Below are 23,550 nucleotides of genomic sequence, written 5' to 3'. Positions count from 1 at the left end.
GTTAGTCAAGAGTTGGGAGTCAGAGAGAGAGAGAGAGAGAGAGAGAGAGAAAGCAGGCCAAGTGGATAGCCAAAGGGAGAGAGACGGTTATTGGACAGTAATAGCTCTAAGTAGGGGAAAATATTGAATGTAAAAGTCTAGGGCCAACGTTGCAGCTTTCCAATGGTGGAAAAATCTGCAATAAAGCTGCTGTAAATACCACCAAGACTTTCAATTGTACAAATCTTGATTTGCAGCTTCTCTGAAGATCCGTCAAATCAATACCAAAGATGGACCAGATAGGATTCCGATTGGCCAGATGTTGAAACCACAAATAAATGTTATTTGTCCTTTGTGCTGTAAAGGTATTTATGTATATTCTTGTCGAGTCACGAACTGTATTTAAATGTACATACACGCACAACAAACTCTGGATTAGAACTGCACGCCTGTGGAACTCTGTTCCGTCTGCCTGCTTCCCTCCGGACTACAACTTGGTTGTCTTCAAGTCCAATGTTAACAAATTCCTAATGAACCGCCCCCTTAAGTAAACATATCAGCAAATCTCCTCACTAACGTAATGTACTTGCAATAACCCTTATCCCTGAGTGGCTTCCGGGCCTTGATAAGTGGTGATCACTATGTAAAAAAAAAAAAAAAAAAAAATCACAACGTTAGATGGTCATAGAAAAACACACATAGATGACTGTGACACGTATATATATATATATATGATTTTCAGAATGTGAGAGATTGTATATAATAAATTCCACAGCCAAACAACGTCGCAACCCACAAGAGCCATGACAGTCAACGAACTGGAAGTCCAAGACTCGAGTTTCGCCCTCATTTGGGCTCATCAGTTAGACACATCCGAACTCAGGATTCGAAACTCAAGCCTCTTGCATGCGAGGCAAGCACTCTATCAACTGAGCAAATGCCCCGCACACAAGAATTTCTATTAAGCAACACAGATCAAGCAAACCGCGCCGAAATCCAATTGTGAAATAAACTCCTACTTGTGAGACATCGGCTTGGGGTTATTAGCTGGTTGGATGACCGCGTCCCTTGTCGAGACGAAGTAGGTTCATTTCACAGTTGGATTTCAGCACGGTTTGCTTGATCTGTGTTGCTTAATAGAAATTCTTGTGTGCGGGGCGTTTGCTCAGTTGATAGAGTGCTTGCCTCGCATGCAAGAGGCTCGGGTTTCGAATCCTGAGTTCGGATGTGTCTAACTGATGAGCCCAAATGAGTGTAAAACTAGAGTCTTGAACTTCCAGTTCGTTGACTGTCATGGCTCTTGTGGGTTGCGACGTTGTTTGGCTGTGGAATTTATTATATACACATATATATATATATATATATATATATAAAAGAGTTCCTTCAGTCTTTGACAGACTATGGATACCCACGTGTGAAATTTTTTGTGGCAGGAGGTGCGCAATCTCTAACCAAACCTCTCCTGAGTCAACATTGTTAAATCCCAGTGGCAAGTGAAGTGTTTGTACAGGACGACTGGAAACAAATGCGGAGATAAGCGGAGAGCACATACAGCGCCTAGAATTCCCAAATGGTTACTCATCTGGTACTAACCAGGCTCAACGTTGCTTAACTTCGGTGATCTGATGAGAACCAGTGTGTCAACGTGATTATGCCGTATATATTTGTTCATGTCCCCCCCCCCAAAAAAAAAATATGGGCGATTTTCTAAGGAAAAAGATTTTCCATGATCTTCAAGGTTGAAGACGCTATTAACCGTATTATCGGTAGAAAGAAATCAAAAAAAAAAAAAAAAAATCGACATAAATTTAACTGTTCTCCTTTAACAATTACAAGACTCATACAGAACTTCAAAACACATGTGTTCATAGATTACTCTTTTATATTATAACTAGCCTGAGTGCCCGGCGTTGCCTGGGTGTTTTGGAGGTGTTTATTGAGCAAAAAAAAAAAAAAAAAAAAAAAAAAAATCAAAGTGGTATTAGGTAGGCAGGCTCAAACCCGAAGGAGGAAAAGAACATGAAAAAGAAAAAAACCTGACGTCTCTGCTGTTGCGTCCATCGCCAAACCGGAAGTGGCGAAGGTTTAAATTAAGGCTAGTCAATCGAAAAGAGAGGATTACTTTTGAAAATATTGGCACAAAAATCGACCCCTCACTATAGAAAAGTGGCCGGTTCAGAGTGAAAGAATTAATGTTTTTAGCCAATTTTTCGATATTTGCCGTCCAAATGGTCTAGCTTCAAAATGATACCAATCTCGTGAAAATCCGTTGCCTCTGTCGAAAGTGTTAGGCAGACATACGAACATACATACATACATTTAAACAGACAGGTGAGATTTATATTATAGATAACGTGATATTCCTGTCAATTTATTTGTTCACAATTTAATGAATATATACTAAAATGTGCTTCACGAATAAAACGGACCTTTACATATTTTAATTGAGCAGGATTTCAATCTATCTCTCTCTCTCTCTCTCTCTATATATATATATATATACATTTATTCAAATAGAATTGGCAATAGAGAAGATATCTCATTTGCATATTAAATTAAATTAAATTTATTTTGATAATTACCTCCATATTATTAATTGTTTGTTCTAATATGATCGTTTTGATTGTTCTATTTACAAATATTACCTACAATTGATTTTTTAAACTTATATTTAATTTTCAATTATTATTACCCGCAAAAAAAAAAAAAAAACAGTTTATTTAAGCTGTGAGAGTTATCTCCCCCTTTAAGCTATGAAGGTTATTTCACGTTTAATTTTCACAGACGAAAATAGATGAGTTTTCTACTTCCATAAATACAACATGTGATCTTTCAAGAAAAGCCTAAGAAATTAGGATATTTGATGTATATTAAATAATATGTGACGAAACACTCTACCCATCAATATGTTTCAACCAAGCAACATCGGGCACATACAGCTAGTGTGTACGTACATTTTTTTTTTTTGGGGGGGGGGGTATTTCATAGCATGTCTTTTAAAACTATATAAAGCTTTAAAAGACATGCTATGAAATACCCCCCCAAAGCACCATCCTATAAAACTCAGACGAGAAAAGCCCTAGGAAGGCGCTTTATCTCTCCCTTGACATTGACTTTATCAAAAAAGAAAACAGCTAACACACATCAGTATATACAAGCCTATAAGGTAAGCTGTTTCTCTCAAATACAACATCTTCTGTTGTTCGCTTGCTTCATAGCGAGTTTCTACTACTGTTCCGTGTTCCGGTAGTAATTTTTATCCTCTATATATATATATATATATATATATATATATATATATACACACACACACACACACACACACACACACACACACACACTGACTCATTTCTTATCAAAATGCAGCATGATTTTAACTTTGACTATCCACTCGGACTTCAAAAAAAAATTTTTTTTAATAAACATTTTTTTTTATGGCAATATCTCTCTTCTATAGAAAAAAAACATGACGTTTTTACACCTACAGATTTCCTTTCAAACATGACCAAAACACTTGATGAAAAGCCGAGAAAAAGATTCAAGAGGGTGTTTTCATAGATCAACCGGTCGTTGCATGAAAGAGGAAGCCCCATTAACCACATAAGTATAAATGCTAGAGCGTATATTAGCTTATATAGAGAGTAGGGTCATTTTCCCCTGTTCTGTTGACGAGTACAGCTTTCTAACCGAAGCCCAAATACAAAAACGTACATACAGCAAAAATGTAAAAGTTTATATGTCAAGAGCAGAGATCACTCTGCTGATAATAGTATTGCTGTTTCTGCTTCTCATCAAGTCGGTTCTTTCAATTAATTTTAAACATTATCTCTACAATTATATAATCAGACAATGCATGGAGTAAAGTCATCATATGTCTGTTCCATTTAAGATTATTGATAAAGTTCAGAAACGTATCTAATTTAATTGGAATTCTTATTTGTGTATTTCCTCTCCCTTTCTCTCTCTCTTTATATCTCTCTGAATATATATATATATATATATATATATATATATATATATATATATATATATTCAAGCAAACATTATTAAAAACAACAGAGATACCTTGCTTAATGATTCTTTTTTTCCATTTTTTCGATCTTTCGTAAGATTTTTTTTAACTTCAAGGTGGAAGGTATTTACAAATGTTCCATGGTTCACACGAGCGCTTTCGATTCTTTCTTGAATCATCATCAGGTGGAGATAAAATATTAAAAATAGAAGTGAAATATATAGTTACGAATGATAAAAAGAGTCAATGAAAAGTTGATTAAAATATACATTTACGAGTGATAAAAAAAAAACTCTATTAAAAATTAGGATGATAAAAGGCAATGTTAGTAAAACCAGTCGTATACTGGTTATGCTAAACATTTCAGCACATTATTGCTACTTTCAAAATTAATGCTATTTATAGATGGGTGTTGGGTTTTTATATATAGTGCTTCAAGTATTTTTAATTTTTTACAATTACTTTCTCGTTGCAAAATCCTTGTGTTGTCCACGAGGACCTTTCTAAGATTAGAGGGGGGACAGCTATGTTGATTTGTTAAATGCTGGTATATTGAGCTAGTACTGTTCAAATGCATCGTTAATTAATTTATATATATATATATATATATATATATACACACACACACACCGGGTGAGCCCCCCCCCCCCAAAAAACGGAGGACATTCAATTGTTTTTTCTGAGCATTTTACAGTCAACGGAGAAAAAATGCCAAAGACCCTAATGTTTTGATGTGATGTTTTGAATATAATAAACTAGCTGTGACCAAAGTTTCATTTCATTCGGACAAAACACTAAGAAACAGGGGCCTAATTAGAGTTGGGGCCCGTTTTTTTTTGGGGGGGGCACCCTGTATATGTGTGGCATGGTCTTGTTAGATCTCTGAAGTTAGACATTGATGAGCCTGGCCAGTATCAGATGGATAAACATTGGAGCATGCTAGGTACTATATGTACTGCACTGGAATGAGGATGAGGATATATATATATATATATATATATATATATATATATATATATATATATATATATATAGAATAAATGACAAAATGTTATATTCCAAAATTCATGATGTTGACCATTTTATAATTTATTCCTTTAATTCAGTTGACTTATACAATTCTTGACAGTATCTGTTTCGTAGCGCAAAATCAATCAATTATTATATCGATCAGTGCGCTACGAAACAGATATCGTCAAGAATTGTATAAGTCAACTGAATTAAAGGAATAAATTATAAGATGGTCAACATCATGAACTTTGGAATATAAGATTTTGCCATTTATTCTCTATATTGCTCTTTAATTACATTGAGCTTCTTAAATAAGGATTGATATATATTATAAGAAAATATATTTGTACAGAAATTATATATATATATATATATATATATATATATGTATGTATGTATGTGTAAAAATAAATCCGAAAAGTATAAAAGTTTATAACTTTTCTTTATTTATTTTCTGTTGGTGCAGGAATACAAAATGTTATAATGAAAAAAAATTAAAAGAATAAAGAAACTTTTTTTTTTTTTTCAAGAACAATATTTTCGACTGTATCTTCGGCCTTCCTAAGTGTAATGAAAGAGATGTGTATGCATGTAGGAAGAACGAAAAGGAAGAAGGAATAGCTAATGAGAAGGTGCCATGTCATACTTAAATACATAAACAGATAAGTATGCACACACACACACACACATATATATATATATATATATATATATATATATATATAAAGCTGAATGTCTGTGTGTGTGTGGTCACGAATAAGCTCCTATATGGTTGACTATTTTAAAAAACTAATTACATATAATGATAGATGTATCCAGACACAGGAATGGGTATGTTTGATCTGCCAGAACGGTGGTTCATTAAAATTGTGGGATTTGCGTTTGCGCCTGGTCCACAAAGAATGGAAATAAAGAATTTAAAAATTAAAAAAAAAACGTTTACAAGTGTTTTTGATATAGATGTACATAATAATACTTTGATAAGTATGTTTTAACTTAAATAGGGATGGTATAATAAAATTGTGGGGTCTGCGTTCGTGCTTGGCCTCCATAGAATGGAAATAGACACAAACTTTAATAAAGACTTTTCATATCTATCTGTGTAAGTATACTTTGATAATTATGTTTCAGTTTGAAGAAATATGGTATAATAAAATTATGGGGTGTTCATTTGTGCCTGACCTCCAAAGAATGGAAATATGTCACAAGGTTTTTTAATATAGATCCAAAGAATATTGTGATAAGTGTTTCAGTGTGAATAGGTATGGTATGATAAATTATGGGGTTTATCTATTTTATTTTTACTTTCATCATATTTTGCTTTGGTTTTGATACCCCAAATTCGAAGCTATCTCTTTACAACCCTTCCTTTTCATAACCTATCATACTTTCATAAATCCGAGTCAATTTTCTGTAGCCTGTTTTTGAGCTCAGTCAACAATGGGTACTTTTGCTAGTGTATATACTAGACTACCCGTGACCCGTTTGGTCAGTATGTTATATTAGCTATGGAATTCATGTATGAGCGTGACACTTATGACGTAAAGAAAATAGGGTTTTTTTGGCATAACATTTCTATGAAAATATATTAAAATGAAAAATCTCAGACGGATCACTCAAACATGAAAAAAAAAAATCCTTCGTATTCGTGTAAAGTTACCTATTTTTCTGAATAATCGCTCAAAAATCGAAAATTAAGTATGATTTTCCTACGAATTGAACGCCGACGAAAGTCATTTACCAGCAAAAACGCACATGAACCTACCGATGAGAAATATAAGAATGAAAAACCCATATTGGAATCCTTCAACCAAGTTATAGAAACTTAAAATCTAAAAAAAATAATTAATAAAACCTGAAGCCAAAAAATAAAACCTAAATAAATAGAATAAAATAAAACTATTGAAACATATTAGTAAATATGTCAACAAATTCACCGTTCTCACAACTATTTTGTATCTAGAAATGTAAACAAAAAATAAAAAAGAAGGAAGGAAGGAAAATGGATGAATAGAGAGTAATAGTAGTAGTCTTGGCTTTACTACAATTGTTCTTATGTTTGTCAACAAGTTAAAGTTGTTTAGTTGTAAGAAAATAGCGACAGTATAGTTGTAATAAAGAATAATTGCAAAACACCCCCACGCTTCGCATGTCAAATAATAATTTTTAAATAATAACGTTAATATTTCAGTGCGCAGGTCAAAATCTGCAAAAGAAGCGATTTGTGTTTATTTGTTTATGTTGTGATAGTTTAATGTTTATGCGCGCATGCACAACCGGATGTCATAAACCGGAAAGTGGGTTACATCACTTGTTACAAGGTCATTTGAGTTTTATAATCATATATATATGAATAAAATCATCAAAATTTGAAAAGAATCAAATAAAGACAGCAGTCCTTGCGCACTAGTGTTTAACATCCATTTAGAAAACCACCATTTACCATTTTTTTAACAATAAACCAGTTTCAATTCAAAGCGATTCAAATATACCCCCCCCCTCTCATATATATAAGTTAAGATAAAGCGTAATGTTTCATAGGAACGTTCATTACATTATCAAGTCAATAAGCGTTACAGAAAGAGGAATAAGGGAAAACCTCTTTAGGCCATGACATTTTGAAGTTAAATGTTTCTCATCATAAGAGGAGAAAAAACCGGTATTATACAACAATAAAGGAAATATATATTAGTGATGGGACGATTTCAATAATGTTTCTGATCCCGATACAATTACTGATTCTGTACTAAATTACCGATTTTGATTATTTATAAATTTAAATATTTAACTATAAAATGGTTTTAAATACATAAATGCAAACAATTATTTCATTTATTACACTTATACGACTGTCAATAACGTCCGACTGTTATTAACCTGCTATATCCCACTATACTTAAAAAAAGAACACCAAATAATTTATTTTTAAAATATAACAGATAATATATAATAGTAGTGCTTACTGCCTAATTACTCTGGAGAAGAGATAAGATTCATCTATATTCATCAACTTCTCTCTCTGAGAGTTGTTGAAACCGTCTTAAAAATTCTTGCGACATTTGCCAAATTTCTATTTGTTTAATGAGGTTGCAATAGTAAGCCACTCACTTATTGTTGAAAGGGCAATGTAACTTTTTTATGCTTTGCTTCTTACCATAATGTGTAAATTTTATCTTAAAGGTAAAATATATCACATGCACTCAGGATTCTTTTCATAGGAGAGCCAATATTTCGCTTTCTAAATAAAATAAAAAAAAATTTTCTTTCAATTTGTGTATTCTAGCACATTTTTTAGTCATTACAATTTCAACTTAAAAAAAGATTTTTTCTAAAATTAAATCGTCTGGGAGTTAATGGATTAAATTCAATCATACGTCAAAGTCTTTTGAAATAAATATAATAAAATAAAAAACAATGAAGTATGGACAGTTTTTTGGATGGCTGATTTGCATAATTATCACAGCATATATATCAGGAGAGAAAAATAATCTTGAAAATAAAGTATGATAATATGATTACTAAAAATATAATTACGTTGACATGCTGGTTTTTCTTAGATCATCGAAGTTAAGTGACGTTGAGCCTGGTCAGTATAAGATGGGTGACTAATTGGGGAATACAAAATAGGTGACCAAGTTGGGAATTCCAGGAGTTGTATGTGAGAGGATGTTGACACCTCCCTGCAAGAGGTACAAAAACCTAATATCGTCATCTCCCCTAACAGGGATATACATGTGGGGGAGGGGGGGGCGCTTGTAGATTTTGGACTCCCATGAAACTTCCTTCTTTGGAGGAAGACTGTTAAACACACCTTGGAGTTAGTGCCGCAGCTTTCAACAACAGGTTGTGCAATTTGTGATGGTGTTAGAAAACCAGCTTCTAAAATGACGCATTCATCTTTAATCATCTTTGCTGGCAATATGAACTAGAACAAATACATAGAGGACATTGCAAAGGCTGCTGCAAAGAATGTGGGTTCCCTCTATCGAGCTAGAAGACTACTCATGCCTGAGAGTATCCTGTACCTTTACAAGGCCACCATTCACCCATGCATGGAGTATTGTTGCCACATCTGGGCTTGTGCATCTACCACTAGTCTCTCCCTCTTAGATAAAGTTAAAAAAAGAGTTGTCAATCTAATCGGTCCCACTTTACCAACTAAGTTCCAGCCCCTGTCTCATCGCCGCAATGTTGCATCACTTTGCCTGTTTTAGAAATATTTTAATGGAATGTCTTCTGATGAACTTGTTTCACTTGTACCCCCTCGATGTACATATCTCCGACAAACCCGCTTAGAAATAAAATCTCTCCCCTTCACTGTTGTTGTCCCTAAATGCCAGAAAGCTTTCTATTCGAATAGTTTCTTCCCTCGGACAGCTAGACTTTGGAATTCTCTTCCTGCTGCCTGCTTCCCTGGCTGTACTGATATGCAGAAGTTTAAATGTAACAAACAAATATCTTGTTAATCTTTCATAGACATGGCCTTAAATAGTAGCCTCTTACATCCAAGTGGTCATATGCTTTGTAAAGGGTGAACATGAGTAAAAAAAATATATATATATTTAGTCATGGTTAACTCGTAGTAGAGAGTATCTTCATGCCAGATTGTTATTATAAACAACTGCACAGAGGGATCTTAGATACTCGAGCATAGGGTCTATTAAGCTTTCCTGATCTTTCTGTAGTGACATGGCCTCAAATCGTAGCCCTTATGTCCAAGTGGCGATATGCTTTGTAAGGGCGGAACTAGAGTAAAAAAATTTTTTTTTTAAATATGCCCATACAAATGTGCATGTCTACATTAACGATTATCATGTCATTTTGTAGGCAATATGCATACAGGGTGGAACAATAAATTTGTCATCCTAAAGAAAACAACACTACAGATTTATTTTAAAACTTTTATTGTAAACATCAATTCAGATAACTTGATTGTGTAGTAGAGCTGACATCTGTTCAATTTAGCTGCCTTTAGCCTTAATCACAGTCTCGATACGGGTCCGGAACTCGGAGCATGTCTTTTCCACAAGCACTGGTGGGAGCTGGGCGAATATTGGTGGATGGCGGCGATCAGGCTTACTTTGGAGTTGTGGGAGGTCATGTTCTCGACGTATGACCAAACGAAGTAGTCCAGTGGGATAAGGTCAGGGTAGAAGGGGGAGGCAGTGAGAGAAGGGTACTGAAGTCGAGCCTGGGTCTCTTTGGACTTGTAGTTCTGCTGCAACACTCAAGGTCTGCCAGCGGCCACCTGATTACACCATGGGAACAGCACACTCTTCAGCACTTTAGGTGCACTTTTGTGTTGACTTTCAAGCTGACTTCGAATATGTGAGGTGGCATGATGTGGCCCTCACTTGAAACCACTCAAAAAAATCATAACTGTGGCCACAAACTTTGTTGAGCTGTGCCCTACAGCATTAAACCGTCTGGATTTGCATTTTGAAGGTGCTGGCAATGGTCCTGTTGTCATAACTTGGATCAGTAGAGAGCATGAGTTGTACAGTAACGCATCTCCGATCTCGGTTGTTGAACATTGCTTCGCTTTCAGACATGATAGAAGGCTCCTATCGCTCTTGGGATTTGTACACAATTGGCCAACTAGTAAATGGTCTGCAACAAAAAAAAAGAAAACTGATTTTCCTACAACGGAAATGGAATCATGTCATCTTTTCTAGGGTGACAATTTTATCATTGCACTCTGTACGGAAATATATATTCATACACACACATATTATATATATATATATATATATATATATATATATATATATATATATATTCATTGCAACCATTTTCATCTATTATTAATAGTTTAGGAATCGCTAACATGTTTTTATTTTCCATCGTGACATTTCAGGAGCAATTTTGAAGCATTTTCATTGGCTAATAACCAATTTAGACTTCAATTAAAGTTTAATGATTAAAGTCAAGCATTATTGTTCATTTGTGCCACTACATACAATTTCGGTTATTTTTTATTACAACATTTTTTTTTTTTTTGCAATGCCCGCTTTCTGTTTAGCAAAAGACTTACCAAGCCTTGCCGGTGTACACCGAGGAAAAGTCCCTCGTGATTAACACGTACATAAATTCAAAATTAATTTTAAAACTCTGCATGAAAATACTACTCTTTACTTTGAAATGATTCCTTTTCCAAACGGTCTTATTTTGAATAAAATATGTTATGGAAATATATTTTTTTAGTCATACTTTGAAATTAAAAATAAATAAATTTCAATGTAAAGGCTATTTTACATAAACTTTTAAAATATATTTTTCTCATATAAAACCATTCCAAAAGAAATAATCAAAATAAAGCTTAGAAAAATATATGCCATATATATATATAGATATTTCTATAAATGTGGGTTTTTTGTTTATTGGTATATTAAAAAACCCTATTTTTCTATTTATTTACAAAAGAAAATACAACTTTGTTATATATGGGTCGTGGAATTGCATTCATCTGGAAAAGATCTAGCTAATTTGCATATTCTTTTAAACATTCATTTTAATTTAATTCCCTATTAGTTTGTTTCGTTTTTTTTATGGGATGATCATCTTTAGTTAACTATTACGTGTAATTATATTCATGCAGATATTCTACATAATTTATACTTCCGTAATATTTGCTTAAAACATTTATGGTAAACTCAAAGTATATGTAAATTAGCTAGATCTTTTGCTAGTGGCTGCAATTCCACGACCCATATATAATAAAGTTGTATTATCTTTATAAATAAATAGAAAATAGTATTTTTAATATGAATATAAATACACAAAAAAACACAAATTTATAGGTGTCTAGATATACATACATTATATATATATATATATATATATATATATATATATACTAGTGTTAGGACTATTAATTGGAATCAGGAATCAGAAAAATGAGAGCTTTTTGGGGTATTGGAATCGGGAAAATCTGAGCCTATTTTCCGATGCCAAAACCGATTCCTTTAAGTATTTATTTTATTTGATTTTGTTTTTACAAAAACATCTTCCACTGCGTGTAGTACTAATAAAATAAATATTTATTGATTTAAACTTCCAGTAAGTCTAAAATCTCTAGATCACTCTGTCACAAGCGTGTTTTTACGTTTGAGAAAATACATGCACATTTAAGATGTGTTTTTATAGTAATCGGGACAAAATAACAACTTCATAATAAAATATTTAGAGATTTATAAAGAATCAGAATCGAAAATTGTATCAGAATCGGGAAAAATATTGGAATCGTCCCATCACTAATATGTACACACACACAAATATATATGCATATACACATAAATATATATACACACATATACATAAATATATATACACATATACATATATATACACATAAATATATATACATGTACAGCTGACGTATTCATTTTTATTTTTTGATTTCACAATCTAAAATAAAGAATGTTTTCGAACAAGTTTAAATTTGGTCTTTACATAGCCATAATATATATACACATATACATAAATATATATACACATATACATAAATATATATACACATATACATACATACTCATACATGCAAATACATATATATATACACATATTCATATACACGTGTGTGTGTGAATGTTGTGTGTCTCGAAGTAGTGTCAGGCCCCACAGACAGTTTCTTATTTCGGTTTCCTGTTGTCACATGATTTCGTATTATGTGTTGATAATTTGGGAGTATCACTTACACAGGACTGATAAAATTTGACAGGAAAATTCACATATGGAAAAAAGTCATGAGATTAGTACTCTCCATTTCAAATCTGGAATCTTAAAATAGAGTGCTGCTCCCCTGATAGAATTAAAAACACACTTCGAAACTTAGGTGATGCTCTTTTCTCTTCCCTGCAACCTCTTTCCCACAGAAGGGACGTTGCGAGCCTGCCTCTGCTCTATCTTATTTTCATGGCAGTTGCTCATCTGAGCTCCAATCTGTGGTCCCCTCTTGCTAAACTTTTACAGAAAACACCCGCCTAGCTACAACCACTATTAACAATTTTCCCCACTCTCTATCTGTGCCGAAATCTAAATGCAGATTCCATGAACAAAGCTATGTTCCTAGAACTGCCTGCATATGGAACAGTTCCATTGGCCTGCTTCCCGACCGATTACAATTGTATAGCTTTCAAGTCCAATGTAAACAAGTTCTTATTGAGCAATCCCCTTAAATAATCCAAATTCTACCCAATCTATACCATTAACGATTACTAAACTACCCCCTTACATTCATTAACACTTATCCTCGAGTGGCCTTCCGGTCTTGATAGATGTTGACTTACTTGTAAAAAACACAAAATAAAAATTTAAAAAAATCAATCTGTTAATCATTATCATCATCATATTCGGATTAACGTCCGCTTTCCATGTTGGCATGTGTTGGACAGCTTTAAGAAGTTCACTTTCGAACTAACCTGCCTTTAGGTGGTATTTATTTTCTCCCTCTTTCTCATGCATCTATTTTTATCACTTCTGTGTTTTCCCTGAAACTGAACCTGTTATCTCAACTGTTCTACATCTATTGAGACCCAAGAAGTCCTCCATTCTTTCAACATGGCAAAACCATCTACGTCTGCACACATCTCCATATACTGTCCTGATTTAATCTACCCTCTGAGGTCATCAGATATAAGCCTGTTTTTTTTTGTTTTTTTTTTAAAGATTTACATGACACATCCACTGTATCATTTTCATTAAAATTTATTAAAATATAATGCAATAATCATCAACTAAAAATAGTTCACTAGCAGGGCTGTTGAATAGCTGGTATCATAAAAGCGGTACCGTTGTATGATCGTCTAAATGTTGCTGTCTATTTGTGATATGTTCATATCTAATTGTTCATATGCAGGTGTCGATCGCAGAAGAATGCAAAGTGAATGTCTTTGCTTGCGTGGTTAATTCGAGGTCTTATTTTCACACGCATCAGCGTCCACCCTCACCCCCCCCAAGTGAAGGGGAGAGGAAGACCTGTTAAGCCGTCCGCTCTTCTTTACGCCCAAAACCCAACTCACTGACTCCAGCTAACCTGATCACGTGACTCACTCGCAGATCCGATCAGCTGACCCTCACTTCCGGTAAAACGTGTCTACAATATAATTTACCATATTTCTTTCTTATGTTCGACCTATTTCCTAACAGGGCTACCCGACATTGCTCGGAACTATAAAAAAAATACAAGAGGTGTAACATAGCATGTATATGAGCACATGGGAAAATATCAGCAGGAGCTGTAGAATAGTTAGCTTGATAAGATATTAGCGGCAGTAGCCAAAAAAGCACATATGCAAATTAGGAAGTGTGGGCTTGTATGACAAGAAAAAGACAAAAGCACAGCATGTAGTTGGAGAGAAGAAAAAAAGTAGATGTGTAAAGTCAAAGATGAGAAATGGTTGGCTACAGCTAGTGTGTGGTCGAGCGGAAAAAGAAAAACATGGGCTAGGGTAGATGGGCGTATGGCTCTGCAGTGGCAGCAAGAGGTTTTTAAGCTGGTGTCAAGACAATGGGATTTTGTTACTCTCATGACAGACGAAATGAACAGTTAGAAAAAAAAAACATGCATTGTTTGGAAAGTGATGGTAATAAATGCCTTTAGCTAAAACAGAACGAAAAGCCAAGTTGGATTTATATATTTTTGTTTGGTTGTTCCTTTTCGACAGCGTTGGAGGGTGGGGAGGAGAGAAGTTTGAACTGTAATGAACATGGTTCAAACGATCACATTACGGAGATTAAAAAATGCAAAATCTTTATATTAAAACTTCTATTCCGCTCAATCTGTCTCTTTTTTTACCCTTTGCCTTTTTCTCCACATCCCTCACCCTAACCATCCTGCACATCTGCTCAGCCCATTCCTTTGTCTTGTTTTAAAGTATTCAAAATATTAATAATAATGCAAGTTACTCGCCTTGCCTTTACACATGGAAACGGCTGAAGGACTAACCACTCTGAGGAAACCTGACCCAGTTGACCCCCAAAGAATTAATATTTTTTCTAAATTTGAGATATTTACTCAAGCAAGAAAATACCAACCTTGTGGGCCTTTGTTTTGTATTTTTTTACTTTTAGCTGGGTATACACACACACATACACACAGACAACTGTCTTTTATATATTAGATGATATTTTAAGGTTATCAGAATTACGTCTGACTTTTACAACACGGGGGGGGGTCTTTCTCTAATCAATATCATATCTAAGTGCATTCTTCATGCATCAGCTTAAGATTAAAATTAGATGTGATAGAAAAATATTACATTCTTTGAAAAAATAACGTATATGAGGTACCTTCAATAAGTTTCCAAACTTTTTTCTGCAGGCTTTTAAAATTGTCCTAGACCCTTGAAAATTCAGTATGTTATTGCGATACATCTTATGAGATAACTGACCAATTTTTATGATTTCAGGTCCAAATGAACAGCTGCAGCAGGAATTGGAATACGTCCTACTAAAGCCTGATTGTAATAGTTGGTGAATTTCATAAATGCAATCTGGACGTGAAGACAATTTAGAAAAACGATATACAATAAAATTCTGTTTTAAACTTAGAAAAAATGCCACAGAAACATATGGAATGCTTCAGACTGCTTTTGGACCATCTTGCATTAATCGAGCATCAGTTTTTGAATGGCATCAGAGATTCAAGAAAGGCAGGGAGTTTGTCAGGGATAATGAGAGGTGTGGGAGGAGTAAGTTAGAACACTAGAGTTGATAGGCCAAATAAAGAATTTCATGGAAAAACCATCATGTGTTTATAGAAGCAGAGATGCCTCATTGAATTTCTGGCAAAAGTGTATTGAAAATGGTGGTGCCTATGTAGAAAAATAAATTCTGGAGCACAAAAAGTCACTCGTTTATAATGGTACTACTCCTGTTTCCGTAGGTCTTCAACTTCTTGAGCTAAAAAAAAAGAAGGAGGCTTTACTTTTAGAACTACCTTAGTGTGTGTATGTATGTGTGTGTGTATATAAGCAAAGTTGAGTCTGGTCAGTACTAAAATAGATGACTATTTCGGAATTTCAAGTGCTGTATGTGCTCTCAGCTTATCTCAGCATTGTTTTCAGTCGTTCTGAATTTCTCATTGCCACTGGACTCAAGTAGATTGAGGAAAGGTGTGGTTGGAGATTGTGCAACGCTTGCCTCACAGTTCCACGCGCAGCTACCCTTATATGGAGCATCTATTGTCTTTCGAGGCAGCGTATCGCACTATATATATATATATATATATATATATATATATATATATATAGTGCGATACGCCGCCTCGAAAGACACTATATATATATATATATATATATATATATATATATATATATATTCCTCATCTCAAAAATTTAGAAGCGTAATATTGACATCCTTTTCTAAAAACAGAAACAATAAAAAAAGCAGCTATAAAAAAAGAAAACGAAATAAGTTGTATAAGCGTGATCAGCATGTGAGTGGATCAACTTCCAATTCTATAAGCAAGTATCAAATTGAATGGTGTCTTATAAAACAACAGTTTATCCAATATATATATATAAACATTTCTCTTTCCTGTTTTGATTGAACCCCGTTTTCTGATCTGACAGGCGTTTTTGTGAAGGTCATGATGAACACAAAACATAAAAATCGCAAATAGAATATGTATGTATATCCATATAATAAAAAATAACAGAAAAAGAAGAACAAACAAATAATAACTAAATAAAATCAATATATAATTGCAACAAACAGACTCAACCACAATCCTTCCTTATCCTTCTCCGCCCCCCCTTCCAGACAACCTCTTCAAAAAGAAAAGAAAAGAAAAAAACAACAACAACAAAACTATCAAAGATCGAAAGCGCTCAAGAAAAAAAAGAATGACCGACACCAGGTATGTCCTAAAACGGAATATTGTTGCCACATCTGGGTAGGAGTTGCTCGGCGCACACTATCCTGTCCTGATAGAGTTCAAAACCGGCCTTGAAACCTAATAGGTGATGCCCTTTTCTCTTCCTTGCAACCTCTTTCCCCACAAAGGAGACGTTGAGAGTCTATCTCTGTTCTATCGTTAGCTTAATGGCAAGTGCTCGACTGAACTCCAATCTACGGTCATCTTTGGACAAACTTAATCAAAAACAATCGACTAGCTACAACCACTATCTATGATTTTCCCAACTCTTTATCAGTGCCTAAATCTGAACGCAGATTCCATGAACAAAGCTTTTTTCCCTAGAACTTCCGGCCTGTGGAACACTGTTCCGCTGGCCTGCTTCCTGATTGAATTAACATGGTACTCTTCAAATCCAATGTAAACAAGTTCTCATTGAGCCATCCCCATAAATAATCAAAGTCTACCCAATTTATACCATAAATGATTACTACACTACCAACTTACAGATTTAGTAACGCTTATCCTCGAGTGGCCTTCAGGCCTTGATAAGTGATGACTTCCAAGGAAGAAAAAAAGAAAAAAGGAAAGATCACTCGGTGTCGCAATACACAATTTGATGAGACCAAACGATTTATTTCTCAAGTCGAGAAAATCACTAGAAATTAAAAAAAAAAAAAACTTTGCTGTATTTAATCAAACATGCTTAGGTAAGGACTAGCTAACTAACTAAATATATATATATATATATATATATATATATATATATAATAAAACTATGTTGCTTGCTTACTGGCTAATTTGCTTCTTTGTCTCAATAAAATGTTCACCACATGATAAACAGTCGATGCCATCCATTAAAACAGGGATGGTGAATAACCATGTACAATTAATGACGTCAGGAAAACCTCATCAGTAGGCCCTGTATTTAAGAATTCAGGTGAAAAGTCATCTCCCTCTCAGTACAGACCAATAAATCTCCTGTGAGTTATGAGTAAGTTGTTGGAATCCATATTAAATAAAGAAGTAGTCAACTACCTCAACAGAAACAACCTTCTTAGTGACATGCAATATGGTTTCCGCTCTGCAAGATCTACAGCAGATGCGCTAACGGTTATATCACATAGAATTAGTGAAGCTCTTGACAAAGGTTTCCTTTCCAGGGCAACTGCTCTTGACATATCGAAGGCCTTCGATAAGGTATGGCATAAGGGCCTACTTCACAAGATTTCCAGCTACGGTATTACTGGAAATGTTTTCTCAATCATTAAATCATTTCTCTGATAGGTTCATAAGAGTAGTGGTTGATGGGCAGAAATCAGAGGCCCACAGTATTAATGCTGGAGTTCCCCAGGGGTCCATCCTGGGCACAACTCTCTTCCTGATCTACATCAATGATCTCCAAAAACACATACTTAAATCATTTGTTGACATCTATGCTGATGACATGGCCATCTATGGCAACACATCAAAGGCTGTAAATGACAAAGTTCTCTCTAATTCTCTCTCCTCTGATCTTGGGCACGTGGTACAATGGGGGAAGAGGTGGCTGGTCACTTTTAATGCATCCAAAACCAAGCTTCTATCTTTATATCATCAACACTCTGATACCCATCTGGCATCAATTGAAATGGATGGCTCTCATCTTGGGGAGGCTCCATGTTTTGACAAGCTTCTGGGTTTGACCTTCACTCCTGATCTGAAATGGAACACATACATCAAATCTGTTGCCAGGGACGCTGGGAAAATGGTGGGATCCTTCTACCGCTCCAGAAGATATCTCACTACTGATGCAATTCTCTATCTGTATAAAAGCCAAGTACGTCCAAGGATGGAGTACTGCTGCCACATCTGGGCAGAAGCTGCTAAAAACAGCCTATCCTGCCCTGACAGAATACAAAATAGACTTCGTGGTTTAGTGGGGGATGCCCTTTTCTCTTCCCTGCAACCTCTCTCCCACAGAAGAGACGTTGCGAGCCTGTTTTTATTTTATCGTTATTTCCATGGCAGGTGCTCGTCTGAGCTTCAATCCCTGGTCCCCCCCCCGCCAATCTTTCACGAGAAACACTCGTCTGGCTGAAACTACTGTCAATAATTTTCCCCACTCTCTATCTGTGCAAAAATCCAAATGTAGATTCCCATGAGCAAAGCTTCTTTCTTAGAACTGCACGCCAGTGAAACTCTCTGTCGCTTGCCTGTTTCCCACCTGACTACAACTTGGACGTCTTCAAGTCCAACATAAACAAACTCCTGACAAACCGCCCCCTTAAGTAAGACCCCCAATACTGATGATTAATACAATACTATCTCATTGATTACTGTACATGCAATAACCCTTATCCCTGAGTGGCCTTCGGGCCTTGATAAGTGATGACCCCCATGTAAAAAAAAAAAAAAAAAAAAATATGACGAAGTCAAAGCAAAAAAAAAAAAAAATGGCCACCGAATTTGATCTGATGTGTTTATCTAAAAACGAAGCTCGAATTTTAACTCGACTAACAATACAATATTTATAGGTGCCTCAGTTGTAATATCAATATAATTTTTATAAGTACCTAATTTTTAATATCAATATAATTTTTTATAAATACCTCATTTTAAATATCAACATAATCTTTCCAATATTTACTGTATTTTTAATATTAATGCTTATAACCAACAACATTACACCGTACCTGGCCTTCGGGCCAATATCAAAGTGTAGCATCTGTTCTTCAGATGCTGCACTTCAATTTCTTGTCCTCTGTCAGTGGAGGAGAAATCCTTCACGACTGAGACAATCTTTATTTTTGTTCCTTTTCTCCACGTTAAAAAACGACCCTGGTGTCTAACTCTGTCCCATGGAACAACATATGTGCAAGATGTCACAGAACTCAATAATCGATTTGAAGCAACGAAAAAGTTTTGCCGCTCCACATTATCTAAAAAGACAATATCAAACGGTATTATTCTATTTTAGCTTGGGTAATTTTTAAACCAAAATCTGTATTGAGGAACAAATCTTCTAATCTGCATTAATCAACTAAAGCTAACAAGACGCCATTTTGTTTGAACTCTATATGTATACATCTATCTCCTTCCCAGAAGGTTTGGATAAGTTTCTCTGGCTTACAAAAATGCTTAGATAGCCCCATTAGAATTTCCAAGTAGGGGCACTTTAGGCGATTGGCAATAAACTCCTTCTCAGAGAGATAAAGCCAGGGATTGCGTATCTCTCGGAACTCAGGCCACCGTCAGACGGATTCTCAAGTTCGTATTCCCAACTGATATGAACATCCCTTCCAGCTGTGCCAGATAAGTATGTCATACACGAGGAGCATTCCAAAAGTGATATCTTCTATTTTTTTTTTTTTTTTATTCGATCCAAATGGATCAAATGAGATTGCAAATTCCATTTTACTGATGACTGGACTTATAAATTTATAATCAGAAATTTTCATCTCTCTGTTGACGGTGTGAGACTCAAGAACGCATCCCTGCCATGGACGTGCATCAGAAGCAGAGCTGCAACATTGAATTTTGGACCAAAGGACATGGAGAATGGTGGTGACTATGTAGAAAAATGAATTCTGGAGCACAAAATGTCCCTCATTTTAATGGTACTATTCCTATCTTTCTAGCTCTTCAACATTTTTAGTTAAAAAAAAAAAAAAAAAATAGCAGGCATTACTTTCGGAATACCCTTGTGTGTGTATGCGTATAATATATATATATATATATATATATATATATATATATATATTGTTACCCCCTCTAAAAAATAAAATACTTCAAATTGAGCACGGTCTGGGAAATTAAAGAAGTCGCCTTGTGTGCAAGATTGTGATTACCTGTTACTTGATCCCTCTAAGATCGTTTGTATTAAATGTTAAGCTTCATTAATGTTTAAATTTCCCTTAATTTTGTAGCAGTGAACAATGGTCCTGAGATATGTTCCTTGCTAATGGAGTTAAAGGTAGCTTCATGGTTGGGTTCGAATCGTTCCACCAACATTTGTCATCATTTCCTGCATTACTGATTGCGTAAACATGAAACCCTAGCGTCTGTAGGTATAAAAATAATTATTTTTAATTTATATATGGGGAAGTTAAAAGAATTAGATAGATTCTTTAAGAGGAGATTTATCGGGGATAAGCAAATTGATTTTGAGTTTATATATATATATATATATATATATATATATATATATATATATATATATATATATATATATATATATGCTTTGAAATATCTATATCTAAAGAGCTTACTTACCTACACCATTAATTCAACATCCATATTGAATAAACGATTAAATCTATATGCACATGTCTGTGTGTGTACATTTTCCAACGAAATAACTCAGTCAATTTTAAGTCTACAGACTCGAAATCTGATATACAGGATACTGAGATTTGGGAAAATCTTTGTAATCCGTTTTCAGCCAGAAATTTGGCTGTTAAAGGGTCAAAGTTCAACGATTTGACCTTTAAGAACTCTACCAAACTCCTCCGCCAATTTTGGTTCTAAACACTTGAAATTTTAGATATAGGTTTCTTGGACACGGATCTAACTTAATAACTTGATTTAAGCCCAATACAATAAATGTTTAGGGCTCATAATAGGGGGTCAAAGTTTAAAAAAATTGACCGCTTTTTTTTTTTTTTTTTTTTTTTGCTCAATATACACCTCCAAACACTCGGGCAACGCCGGGCTGAAATGCTAGTATATATATATATATATATATATATATATATATATATATATATATATATATATATATATATATATATATATATATATATATATATATTGTTTTGGAAGTTTAAAACTAAATGAAAAAAAACAAAGTCTTTTAGTCTCAGGTTCTTCATTGTAAACTCTTTCTTTCAAGGCAATTAATCTCTTGCAATCACCGTATTAGTTTGCTTTCAAGATTTTACACTAATGTTTTGAGGTGACACATCCCTGGGGGGAATATAATCAGTATAAATTAATCAGATGAAAGGACACCCAACACACAGAATAAGTTATAACAAGTTTATTGTAAGAAGGTACAACGTAACAAATACGAGATTGACGCTAGAATGTATCTTGAATGTCTGTTGGCTTACTCTATCCCATTAGTTACTGTTTGCTAGATTTTTTTTTATAGACTGAGTAATCTATTCTCAGGGGAAGAGTTAGGATTCTCCATTATATCACAAGACTTTTTATTATTATTTTTATCATTTTTTTTTTTTCTTATTTCCTTTTTTAATTCTTTTTTTTTTCTATTATTGTAGATTTAATTCAATTTGTTTTAAATCAACACTCGAAGCATCCACATTAGCTTTTGTATTTGGAAGTTGAATTTCAGAAAAACACTCGTCTAGCTGAAACAACTATCAATAATTCCCCCCTCTCTTTATCTGTGCCTGGACCCAAATGTAGATTCTATGAACAAAGCTTCTTTCTTAGAACTGCAAGCCTGGTGAACTCTGTTCTGTTTTCCTGCTTTCCAACTGACTACAATATGCTCGTGTTCAAGTCCAGCGTAAACAAATTCTTGTTGAGCCGTTCCCTTGAGTAATCCAATTTACCCAATCACCACTACTAACGATTACTACATTTTCCCATTCACTTCCGTGCACTCATTAACCCTTATCCTCGAGTGGCCTCCGGATCTTGATAATTGGCGACTCCTTTGTAAAATAAATAAATAAATAAATAAGATGCTTCTATTTGACTTTCAAAGGATTTTCGAATGTTGATCAGTGGAAAAGTTTGTTTTAAACAAAATAAAATAAGAGACAATGAAAAGAATCGTCTTTGGCATCAGAAAATAGGGATAAACTTTTCCGATTCCCCCAAAAAGTTCAGATTTTAATACAGTGTAACTCGAATATAAGAAAGACGGATATAAGGGAGATTTGCTCTGATCCCAAATTAGAGCCTGTGTTAATGTACAGTGTAACCCGGATATAAGAGACCAGGATATACGAGACTAATATAAGAAAAAGGATATAAGAGAGATTTGCTCTGATCCCAAATTAGAGCCTGTGTTAATGTACAGTGTAACCCGGATATACGAGACTCTAATATAAGAAAAGGGATATAAGAGAGATTTGCTCTGATCCCAAATTAGAGCCTGTGTTAATGTACAGTGTAACCCGGATATAAGAGACCCGGATATACGAGACTCTAATATAAGAAAAGGGATATAAGAGAGATTTGCTCTGATCCCAAATTAGAGCCCGTGTTAATGTACAGTGTAACCCGGATATAAGAGACCCGGATATACAAGACTCTAATATAAGAAAAGGGATATAAGAGAGATTTGCTCTGATCCCAAATTAGAGCCTGTGTCAATGTACACTGTAACCCGGATATAAAAGACCCTGGTATAAGAAAGATTTTAGTGCCTGTGTTAATGTACAGTGTAACCCGGATATACGAGACCCTGATATCAGAAAAGGGATATAAGAGAGATTTGCTCTGATCCCAAATTAGAGCCCGTGTTAGTATACAGTACACCCCGGATATAAGAGAGCTGTATGAACCGGATAGCGAGTCTCTTATATCCGGGTTACACTGTACTAATAGTTTTTAAATTAATTTATATTTACTTCTTGCATGCTTACAATGGATCACTTTGTTGATTTCTTTTAACACACGCACACACATTAAAATTAATCGTTAATATATTTTTTTTGTTTTAAATTAAAATAGC

The 23,550-nt window shown here is 34.5% G+C and overlaps 1 protein-coding gene and 1 pseudogene across 1 annotated transcript in view; both read right to left on the bottom strand.

Moving 5' to 3' along the window:
• Positions 1 to 23,550, bottom strand: part of LOC145258188 (xylosyltransferase Oxt-like) — a 545,527-nt gene that overhangs the window by 181,519 nt on the left and 340,458 nt on the right. The gene's annotated exons all lie outside the window — the stretch shown is intronic.
• LOC145258585 (5S ribosomal RNA) lies at positions 1,525 to 1,641 on the bottom strand (annotated as a pseudogene).

The sequence above is a fragment of the Euprymna scolopes genome, chromosome 33 (genome assembly GCF_053919585.1).
Source record: "Euprymna scolopes isolate OS-2025 chromosome 33, ASM5391958v1, whole genome shotgun sequence".
Taxonomy (NCBI): Eukaryota; Metazoa; Mollusca; class Cephalopoda; order Sepiida; family Sepiolidae; genus Euprymna; species Euprymna scolopes.
This window is presented reverse-complemented; position numbering and strand designations above follow the sequence as displayed.